The sequence below is a fragment of the Bidens hawaiensis genome, unplaced genomic scaffold, assembly GCF_021521415.1.
Source record: "Bidens hawaiensis isolate Kalapana, Puna unplaced genomic scaffold, B.hawaiensis_p1.1 tig00006520_1, whole genome shotgun sequence".
NCBI classification, from domain to species: domain Eukaryota; kingdom Viridiplantae; phylum Streptophyta; class Magnoliopsida; order Asterales; family Asteraceae; genus Bidens; species Bidens hawaiensis.
The window spans coordinates 480,552-492,647 of NW_027491437.1; the positions used below are offsets into that span (position 1 = coordinate 480,552).

General features: G+C 43.1%; 1 pseudogene across 1 annotated transcript; it reads left to right on the forward strand.

Annotated features, from left to right (window-relative positions):
- Positions 1-9,767: 9,767 nt before the first annotated feature.
- Positions 9,768-10,834, forward strand: LOC143632683 (peroxidase 4 pseudogene; annotated as a pseudogene). The gene is made up of 3 exons (XR_013153549.1): positions 9,768-9,791; positions 9,879-10,070; positions 10,271-10,834. The product of XR_013153549.1 is annotated as a peroxidase 4 pseudogene (transcript).
- Positions 10,835-12,096: the final 1,262 nt, after the last annotated feature.

The window sequence follows — 12,096 nt, forward strand, 5'->3', positions numbered from 1 at the left end:
GTCATACTAATGATATTTCAACAATAAAAAAATCAAGAATTTAAAGCATCAAAAACATATATATAAAAATGAAAATAGAAAAAGAAAGAACCCCAACTGAGCCAGTGGCCGATGGCTTTCGTTCAGCCATGACAGACATGATCTTGGTGGACACTTTCTTGTGGGCAATTTTGATTGAGCTTGAAGGGCGTGCAAGAAACTGAGACACACCCACATCTTTATGCAAGACGGGTCACAACAAATGAGAGGTAAGCAGCAAATTAAGGTGCAAATGAGAAAGGAAGACAGGAAGACGGTGGCCGGAGCTCCGGCAACCGACGGCGTCAGTGATTGTGGTGGTTCAAGGTGGTGGTTTATGGTGGTGGTGGTTCAAGGTGGTGGTTTATGGTGGTGGTGGTTCAGGGGTATAATAGTAAAAAATATATTTTTCCAAAAATTTGAAAATATGGACGGAGGCATGAAACATAAAAAAACAGTCTCACAAGACGATTTTTGAAAAAAAAAATTTTGGAAAAATCTGAACTTTACTCCAAGATTACAACAAAATTTGGACTTTACCTTCATTATTTCCCCAAATCTCGTCTCCTACCTGACTTTCTTTCAAAATTTGGCCTGCTCTCTCGTTATTTTTATATTTTCCCAAAGCGTCTGGCCAGTCCAAATTACAAAAGATTTTGAGGAAAAAAGGGCTAAAATGGGGACTCTCTCTTTAAAAAGGGCTATTTTGGGGATTTTGTATGCAAATCGGTCCGGATTAACTAGGTCAGCTGCTCTAGCCAAACAAACCCCTAATTTGAACTTTGAACTTTCAAGCCAGACTTGCTATGTTCATCCAACACACTCACTACCATTTAATTAGAGACAAAAAAAAGCTAACAAAATGGCTTCCTTCTTATACGTACCATCTTCTTTTGCATTGCTTGCTTCTACAGTTCTGCCTTTGCTCAGGTTAGACCGACCGGTTAGCTGCACAACGGTCAAGATGGGAGATATTCGTCCCCTTACCGGCGCCAATGGTGAGATCAGGAAGAAATGCAGGATGGCGAATTCGTAAGTACGAAGTTTCCAAGTGTTTATCAAAATGTGTATTTTATGATTTGAGTTGCTGTATTTTGTATTTTAAAATTTCAGTTAGGACGTGTGTAATTTCCTTCATGCAATAAAAAATATGTTTCAGTTTACTTTAATAATTTTACGTGAGCTTAAAATATTATTTGATTTAGTTTGTATTTGTTTTGATTTTGAAGGTGCTTTGAATTTTGTTAATTAATGATTCTGAAAGCGATTTCAATTTCAATATATTCTTTATCCTTCTCGTGAAATTATGAAACCAAAGCATATTCTAGGTTTCAACAAAGTATTTTAGTTATTTTATATTAATTGAAAACAGATTACAAATTTCGGACTCCTCTTCTAAAAAGCTTTGTTTTAAAGTTGATGGGAGTTTATGCGAGGTTATTTTTGCTACTACTATTCACATGAAGCATCCGAGGAATCAACTGTGTTTATTAATAATTACTTTTAGTCTTTTAAGTAATATTATTTCGAATACCACAGATTATCTGAAATATCCGAATTATCCAAATTATCTGAAAATTATTTGGGATATCGGAACTTTACATTTCGTATATATATGAATATCCGAAAAATTCTAAAAACACTACCCAATCCGAATCTAAAATTTCCGGATATTTCGTATTTGGAATTTTCTAATTAAGAATTTAGGATAATTTGGATTCGGTTTTGGATTAAGATATTTTTGCACACGGATTCAGAATAGTTGTTAAAGCTTCAAAAAGGCATGTAGAGTTAGAAGTTACTTGGAGAAAAAAATGAAAAATTCTCGCAATGATAACCCCAAAAGTTTGCCACTAAAACAAGTCAAAGCTTGCTAACTAGAAAATAGTCATTTTCCTGTGACGAATTTATTTAGAAAACCTACTTTCCAACAATTTTCATATAAAATAGCTTCGATAAAACATGTATATAATCATGTGTTTATTCGGGGCTAAGAATGTCTGCGAAGCAACTTTTTTGTCATGTTAGATAGAGATACGGTTTGTCTAAATTATACCATCCATAGACTCGATCTACTAATTGCATTGCTCTTGATGGGTTTTACACAGGGTATAATTTTTGTTAAACCACATATCTTTCATAGGCGTTAATAATCTTGTGATATAATTTTATAAATTTTAGCATTTTTAAAAAAGTGTCCTGAAACATATATGAATTTTTTATAAGTGTTTTTCTGCAACACTAGATTCACATATGTTTCATTATGTCACTAAATTTTTGAAACTTTTATATTTATAAACATTTATGTAGATTGGAACACCAAATAGAAGAGAAGTGACTTTAAAAAAAAAGAAAATATTTAGACAGCCTAATCATTACATAAATAATAATAGTAAGAACAAAAAAAATAAACAAAAGCATGCTTTGAACAGATTTGGAACCCTTAGCATGCGTATATCATTTGGAAAAAGCCCTGTTAACAACTAGATGTTTATATATTACACATCTTGACCTAAATGTTTATCGTTGGGCCGCGTCAATACTCTCGATTACATATATTACACAAGAGAATCAATTATCTATATCATTTGACTTTTTAAAATAAACATAAATAATTATTTTTCAAAACTAACCCAAAAAAAATCATTAATCAATAAACTGTTTCAAACTTTCATATGCTAAGATATTGTCAAGACAATAAACCATCCAAATAATATACTGTCAACTTGCATGTAAAGACAAAACGTTTTGACAAATTCATATATATATTCTAGCACGTAAACGTGTTTTCAAATTAATAAACCATATTAGTTAATTTATTTGCATGCAAATCAGCCTAGGTTAGTTGGTTAGCTGCTCTGGCTGAACTTTCAACTTTCAACTTTCAACTTTCAACTTTCAACTTTCAACTTTCAACTTTCAACTTTCAACCCACACTTCTTCCTATATATAGCAACTCTTTGTTCATCCAACACACTCACTACCATTTAGTTACAAAATGGCTTCTTCTCATATAATCTCCTTTGCATTTCTTGCTTGTCTCTTGTAGGGGTATGGTACTAAACCCGGCTTACAACCTTAATTTATTATGTTTGGCTTATTTTATTATATGGACTAATATAATATTATTGGGCTGAGGGGGTTTTGTGGAGGTAACCCTAACTGGGCTAGGCCCATTAGGGTACCATGATGGTGGCCATGAGGCTCCCTATATAAGGAGGTCTCCACCTCCTTATTAAGGGTTGTTCTCAGTAAGAGCCACCACCATAACCATTTTTGTGTCTGTAAACAAGAGATCCTCGAGATTTCTTAGCAGTCACCTCCACACCCCCCAAAAACCATTGCAGATCTCAAGCTACCGGAGAAGAAGATTGAAGTCGTGGTCCGTTTATCTCGAACACCGAGGAACATCGTCTTGGATCAGGTCAGATTCATTTCGTGTTTCTTCATTTGTAGGGGTATGGTACTAAACCCGGCTTACGACCTTAATTTATTATGTTTGGCTTATTTTATTATATGGACTAATACAATATTATTGGGCTGAGGGGGTTTTGTGGAGGTAACCCTAACTGGGCTAGGCCCATTAGGGTACCATGATGGTGGCCATGAGGCTCCCTATATAAGGAGGTCTCCACCTCCTTATTAAGGGTTGTTCTCAGTAAGAGCCATCACCATAACCATTTTTGTGTCTGTAAACAAGAGATCCTCGAGATTTCTTAGCAGTCACCTCCACACCCCCCAAAAACCATTGCAGATTTCAAACTACCGGAGAAGAAGATTGAAGTCGTGGTCCGTTTATCTCGAACACCGAGGAACATCGTCTTGGATCAGGTCAGATTCATTTCGTGTTTCTTCATTGGCGCCATCCGTGGGACCGGCAACGAGCTACCCTTCGATCTTCGTATCGGTTCTCAGATCTGTTCATCCATTATTCTAGATCTGTGATTTTCTTTTCTCCCAAGGAAAATCCAGATCTGGAAGTTTACAGAAAGATGCTTCAAGATTTGTTCTATTAAAACTCAAAAAGATCCATAGATCTAAAAGATGCTTCCAGATCTGTGTAAAAATGAAGCTGAAAAAGATTTGTAGATCCAAAAAAGAAACTACCTGATTCAAACGGTCAAGCCTCAGGATCTGTGACGGTTTCAAATTCTCTCCACTTCGGATCTGGTTTACAGATCTAGATTATAGATCTAGATTTTAGGTTTAAAATTACATCATATACTGCGCCATCGCGATCGCGGAAAAATGTGATGGCCGCACGTGTGCCATCGCAGATCAGTACTCCGTCATCACGTGCGCTCCAGCGAACAAGAATCCCGACGCCATGCATGCGCGCCCGCGAGTCATCACTTCGCCGCCATGCATGCGCTCCCGCGGAAACCAACATGTGGGTTGGAAGACGACTCCATGCCTTTGGTTTTGCGCAGAAGACTTCACCGCCATGCATGCGTGTCCGCGAGTCACCACTCCGCCGCCATGCAAGGGCACTGCGGAGGATCAAGATTCTGCTACCATGCATGTGCGTCACCGGAGATCAAGTCTCCGCTTCCATGCATGCGCAATGCCGAAGATCAAGACTTCGCCACCATGCATGTGCGCCCACGAGTCACCACTCCGCCGCCATGCATGCGCACTACCAAGGATCAAGATTCCGCTGCCATGCATACACGCCATCGGAGATCAAGTCTCCGCTTCCATGCATGCACACCGTTAAGGATCACCCACCACCTCCGCCGAGGAGCCGCGCCTCCAACTTGTTATATCCACGGAGTCCGCTTGTCTGCACCGCGCTTGATAAAAAGCAAATTTTACAAAGTATAAAATGTCCAAGAGTTTATACACGTGCGAAGGAAAAACCCGTTTATAACCGCAATCCGGGTATCAACACCTGCGGGTTGGCAACACCACCCACGGATCATAGCCGCGATCCGCGTATCAACACCTGCGGGTTGGCAATGCCATCAATACCTGCGGGAAGAGAAGTTAACCTCGGACTCCGGCAGGTTAAGTTATTGATGACGTGTTAATCACTCATGGCGGGACCCTCTCGTTTTGCATACAAGCCCCCCAACAATCATGGTAATCCACACAATATTCACCAACAATCACGGTAATCCAAAGCATTTGGTGGACCGCATCGGGCTCCCGCGAGCTACGTGCAAAAACTTCCGGCGAATGAATTCCACCACTATGGCTTCCGCAGACCACATGAAATCTCCGAGTAAAACTAGGGCGGGTCGATTCCGCCTCCCGCAGGCATTATGCGTGCTCCATACTCCCTCTAGTAGACCAACTCCACCACCAGTCACATGTGAGTAGACGTGCTAAAAGCCGTCCGTGGCAGGTCATATACGCGGACTGCAAGACGTGACAGCCGCTCCCGCGGGTGACATAAGCGCTCAGATATTCCAGCCCCGACACAGTGCCACCATGAAACACTAACGGCGTGTCATCTGGGCACTCACGAGGATCAACTAGCAACCATAAAGAGCCGCATGCGCACTCCCACAAGTTAACTTCAGCCATCATGGATGTATCGCGGGTCATTTCTGGCTCCCGCAGATCACGAGAGAGTTCCATAGCGGGTTGATTCTTGCCATACATGCGCACCCGCGAATCCTCACTACGCTGCCATGCTTGCGCTCCGTGAATCAACATTCCGCTGCCATGCATGCGCACCCGCGAATCCTCACTACGCTGCCATGCTTGCGCGCCGTGAATCAACATTCCGCTGCCATACCTGCGCACCCGCGAATCCTCACTACGCTGCCATGCTTGCGCGCCATGCACATGTTGCACTCCACCGACATGCTTGCGCGCCGCTGCTGATAGTGCACTACGCCTTCATACATCATGCGCGCAGCCGCGCGTCAATACATCGCCATCACGCATGCACGCTGGCGCCGAGCACCGCACCACCGCGATCCAACACCTCGCCACCGTGCATGCGCATCGCTAAACAACACACCGCCATCATACTTGCGGATCACCACTACGCAATCACGTCACAAAAGAACATTGCGCCACATGCGTGGGCGCCGTCGCGGAACAACACCACGTCATTATGGATGGGCGCCTCCAAAAATTTGGTTTCTTGCATCCACATCACTGTTCAAGTGGGAAGACATGAAGGCCGCCATCACGAAGACCACCATGCTTGTTAATTGTAATCCGTTCACGGCGTGTCAACCGCTTTTTCATGCGTAGGCTGACAAAAACAGGCACGGCGGATTAACACCCGCCACCGCGGATCACATACACACTAGCATACCAACAGCTCCATTGTAACGCAACAGCGCCACTATAGCAGGGTGGAATACAAGCCACGTCGCATGCATTCCACCATGCATGCGCGCCGGCGGGTCCTCTCTCCGCCGCCACGCATGCGCACTGCCGAGGGTCACTTACCGCGGGTCAACACCTGCGTGCCACCATGCATGCGCGCCGGCGGGTCCTCTCTCCGCCGCCACGCATGCGCACTGCCGAGGATCAAGACTTTGCAACCATGCATGTGCGCTCGCGAGTCACGACTCCGCCGCCATGCATGTGCACTGCCAAGGATCAAGTCTTCGCTTCCATGCATGCACACTGCCGAGGATCAAGACTTCGCCGCGATGCATGCGCCCCCGCGAGTCACCACTCCGCCGCTATGCATGCGCACTGCCGCGGATCAACATTCCACCACCTATGGAAGATCCCGCGCACATGGAACGCAGCACAAATTAGAAAATGTTGCATGTAAAAGTTGTCAAGTTCGTAATCAAGGCTTTTTAAGCCATTATGAATAATGATACGTTCTATTTTTTCTTAATATGCGTTCTATTACCTTTTGCAGACATGTTTCACACTTCCTTTTATTAATTTTGAGCAATATGACAACATTGTATTGACATCAAACTAAAAATAAAACGAAGTAAAACATACATGCGCGAGCTTCAAGCTCAGACGCGTTAACGAGTTTTAACTCTAAAACGTCAGGGCCTTAGCCCAATAATACGAGCCTTAGCTCAAATTACTCATAGCATCCATCCTACGTATTGTGCAGCTGGACCATAAAAATACCTAAGCATAACTAAGGCAAAGCACATGCGCGCTCAACCCTTCGCCATGAATGCGCGCTCAACTCCCGCCATGCATGCGCGCTCAACTCCCGCCATGCATGCGCGCTCAACTCTCCGCCATGCATGCGCGCTCAACTCCCGACATGCATGCGCGCTCAACTTTCTGCTGCTATGCATGCGCGCCCGCGGATCACCACTCCGCCGCCATGCATATGCGACCTTGGATCACTATTCTGCCACCATACGTACGCACCGCCGGGATCAAGACTGCCACCATGCATGCTCGCCAGCGGGTCACCATTCCGCCGCCATGCACGCGCGCCCGCGGATCCTCACTCCGCAGCCATGCATGCGCGCCCGCGGAAACCACCATGTGAATTCGAAAGACGACTCCATGCTTTTGGTTTTACGTAGAAGACTCCAACGCCATGCATGTGCACGCAACCCTCTACCATGCTTGTGCGCAACTCGCCGCCATGCATGCGCACTCAACTCTTCGCCATGCATGCGCACTCAACTCTCCGCCATGCATGTGCGCTCAACTTTCAGCCGCTATGCATGCGCGCCCGCGGATCACCACTCCACCGCCATGCATACGCGACCTTGGATCACCACTCCGCCTCCATGCATGCGCGCACCGCAGATCAACACTCCGTTAGACGAACACCGATCACCGCGGATCTTTATGAACGCTAAGGGTCACTTACCGCGGGTCACATGTGTGTTCCTTAGAATAAATTCCAAACAGCTGGAGGTCACCCATGCTCTCTTATACCAACCCGCACGCTCCGGCATATTTGGAACTAACTGTAGCGGAACACTTGCGTTAGAGGCGTGGAATTCTCATGGCAAAGCGAAAACAATTCTCGCGTCAGAGGCACGGAACACTCGTGTCGGAAGCGTGGAATCCTCGCGGCCAAATCCCATAACCCTAACAATAGCACATGCTTGGTTACAAATTCCTCAAGTAAGTGAATTACTTCACAAGTTTTTACAAAACCTCAAACTTTTTGCCTATATTGATTTTGGTTTAACAATCAAAATAAAACAAAACGAAAAGTATGAGTATATAAAATTTGCATGAAATGACACAAACAATTATTAAGTGCCAAAATATACGGCCACGCGCCAAACTTAAAGGTTGGGAATCCTCATAAACCCATAGGCCACGCGCCAAACTTAAAGGTTGGGAATCCTCATAAACCCATACGGCTACGCGCCAAATTTAAAGGTTGAGAATCCTCATAAACCCATACGGCTACGCGCCATACTTAAAGGTTGGGAATCCTCATAAACTCATACAGCTACGCGCCAAATTTAAAGGTTGGGAATCCTCATAAACCCATACGGCTACGTGCCAAACTTAAAGGTCGGGAGCCTAATAATATCACAAACGGCCACGCGCCAAACATAAAGGTCGGGAGCCTAATAATATCCCACATGGCCACGCGCCAAACATAAAGGTCGGGAGCCTAATAATATCCCACATGGCCACGCGCCAAACATAAAGGTCGGGAGCCTAATGATATCCCAAACGGCCACGTGCCAACATAGGTTGGGCACACCTCATAATTTGCCCGAGGATGGGAACCTTGTAATACATCCACTTTTAGTTGATATGTTTTTGCAGGTTCGGCTACGAGTCGCACAAGCACCTATGACATTATTATTATTATCTGGCCATTTGTGCCTCCATTATTATTTTGAAGACAAGTTGGGATAGTCATCCTGCGTAGAAGAGGCCCTTGTGGGCCAGTCATTATCATCATATTATAGCTCATAAGCCGCAACTCGCGCATGCTTCATTAGTTTTATAGCTCGTAAGCTGCCTCGCGCGCAAGTTGCATTACATTATTATCGAGATGCGCACTCTATCTTTTATTAGGCCCCGCGCCACTATTGTTATGATGCGTGCTATATCTTATTCATGCCAGTGCACCATTATTATCATAAGGATCACAACATGTCACCATCATGGAGAAAACCTCTCAAAACTCAAAGACAATAAAGACAAGGCCGAAGAAAGGGGAAAAAACCGCCTCATATCCTAACACACCTTATGAAGTCCAGCGCTCCACCTAAACGCTTGCACGCCTATGAGCAACACTGGACTTGGGGGGCTTGTAGGGGTATGGTACTAAACCTGGCTTACGACCTTAATTTACTATGTTTGGCTTATTTTATTATATGGACTAATACAATATTATTGGGCTGAGGGGGTTTTGTGGAGGTAACCCTAACTGGGCTAGGCCCATTAGGGTACCATGATGGTGGCCATGAGGCTCCCTATATAAGGAGGTCTCCACCTCCTTATTAAGGGTTGTTCTCAGTAAGAGCCACCACCATAACCATTTTTGTGTCTGTAAACAAGAGATCCTCGAGATTTCTTAGCAGTCACCTCCACACCCCCCAAAAACCATTGCAGATCTCAAGCTACCGGAGAAGAAGATTGAAGTCGTGGTCCGTTTATCTCGAACACCGAGGAACATCGTCTTGGATCAGGTCAGATTCATTTCGTGTTTCTTCATCTCTTGTTCTTATTGAGCAATACTTCTTCAGCTCGACTCACTCCCTACTTCTACTCGAAAAGTTGCCCTAAGGTTTTTGATGTGGTAGGCTCAGTGGTTCGAGCTGCTGTGGCAAAGGAGAAACGCATGGGGGCGTCCCTCCTTCGGCTACATTTCCATGATTGTTTTGTTAATGCATGTGGTTTTCTCTCTAGTCGACTTAACTATTTTGTGATCAGAATTATTTGTTTTATGATAAAAATTATAAATTTAATTTTTGTTTTTGTAGGGGTGTGACGGGTCCATTCTACTAGACGATACGTCTTCATTCAGAGGGGAAAAAAATGCTGGGCCGAATGCTAATTCGGTTAGGGGTTTTAATGTGATTGATGATGTTAAGAAGAAGGTTGAAGAAGTTTGCCCTGGTGTTGTCTCATGTGCTGATATCTTAGCAATTTCTGCTCTTGAATCCGTCCTTGCTGTAAGTATAACTTCATGCATTGCTAAATAGTAAATATACTTTGTATTAGTAATCCTTTCTATGGCATGTTTATGATGTGTTTCAGCCAATCAAATCACTAACTATAGTGGAATTTATTAGCCAAATCAACCTAATATGAGTCAGTTAATTATAAGCCGATAGAAACACTATTAATCGATGTTATATATGTCTACCCGCAGTTAGGTGGACCAGAATGGACAGTTAAACTAGGAAGAAGAGACTCCAAGTCAGCTAGCCTTGCGGCCGCCAACAGCGGCGTTATTCCACCTCCAACCTCCACCCTCAGCAACCTCATCAACCGGTTCAAAGCACTGGGCCTCTCCGCTAAAGATATGGTGGCACTCTCCGGCTTACACACAATCGGACAAGCACGATGCACCACTTTCCGAGCACGTATTTACAACGAATCCAACATTGATGCTAAATTCGCCAAATCAAGACAAGCAAACTGCCCAAGTCGAAGCGGCTCTGGTGACAACAACCTTGTACCACTTGACCTTAAAACGCCAACCTTTTTCGATAGCAATTACTACGGAAACCTAATCAGCCAAAAGGGGTAGCTCCACTCAGACCAGGTGCTGCACAACGGTGGAACCACGGACTCGCTGGTGGAGCAGTACAGCAAAAACCCTGAAAGTTTCTTCAAGGATTTTGCGGCCGCCATGGTCAAGATGGGCGATATTCGTCCCCTCACCGGATCCAAGGGTGAGATTAGGAAGAACTGCAGGGTGCCGAATTCGTAAGTGGTTTCCTGGTGTTTATCAATGTGATTGATTTTGTGATTTGAGGAGTTGTTATGTATTTTAAAATTAATGTTTGAATGAGTGTAATTTCCTTCATGCAATAAAAAATGTGTTTCTGTTTATTTACATTTGTGAGCTTGAAAATGTTTCAGTTTCTTGTGGCAATTATACATATATTATTGACAGACTCTTTAACCATATGAGATTCTTAGCTGTGAATATATAGCGAGTGTGATCAAGAAATAAGAACTAATAACCAAACAATCAAACAATTATAATGAATCAAAAGAACATGGAAAAACACAAACAATTGATTGAAGATAACAATCTAATATTACATAAACCGTACAAGACTTATATACTAAAATTATGGCGGTTTAGGTTACACTTAAACTAATACACCTCCCTAAGCTAAACCGATTGTTTAGGAGTAAGGCCTTTGTTTGCTTCATGAAAAGCAGCAACCACTTGTTTGAAATAAACCTTCTTTGCTTCGAAAATTGTCTACCATATTTTAGATTGTTTCCCATGTATCGGGCAGAATTCGCCGTATGTATTATTGCTATCTTTAATACTTCATTCTCCTCGTCGTGTCTTCTCTTCGGATGATGATAAGCCTACTTTTGTTTTATTTATTACTTCTTGTTGCATCTTATGATTCAACAAAAAAAAGAGCCAAATATTGAAGGTATACTATGCAAAGTGATATGGAATCTTCAAATTACAGGTCTGTAATCCTTAATTGGTTTGGGTTTGCTGGTATTTTATTATCTTTCGCTATTTATCGAGTCAGCACGTTTAAACCTTGTTTGTATTAATTGTTTAGCGTCTGGGCCCGTTTTGGGCAGAACCTGTTTAGGCCCGTTAGGGCTGTTTTAGTCAGTCCACGTATTGGGCCTGTTTATTGTTTGTTTGGGCTGCAAGTCAGCAAACAAAATATCTATCAGGTCCATAAATCTAGGAGTGGCAGTTATGAATGGCTATCACATAATCGTTCAAGGAAACATCGTGTCTTTTCATTCAGTTTATATAGGGCAGAACATTCAGAAGTTTTGAAATCACAACATCAACATATTTCGGTGTTTAATCAATCAAGTTCTGTTTGTTCAATATCTTGTTTGTATATTGTTCTATATTGTTGATTAAGTATGATGGCCAAGAACTCGAAATCTGATAAGGGACCAGAAAAGATCGAAGGGTCCAACAGTGGTATCAGAGCCAATTGGCTCTCTGATCGTGAAGTTTCTCACAAGGCTGTAAAT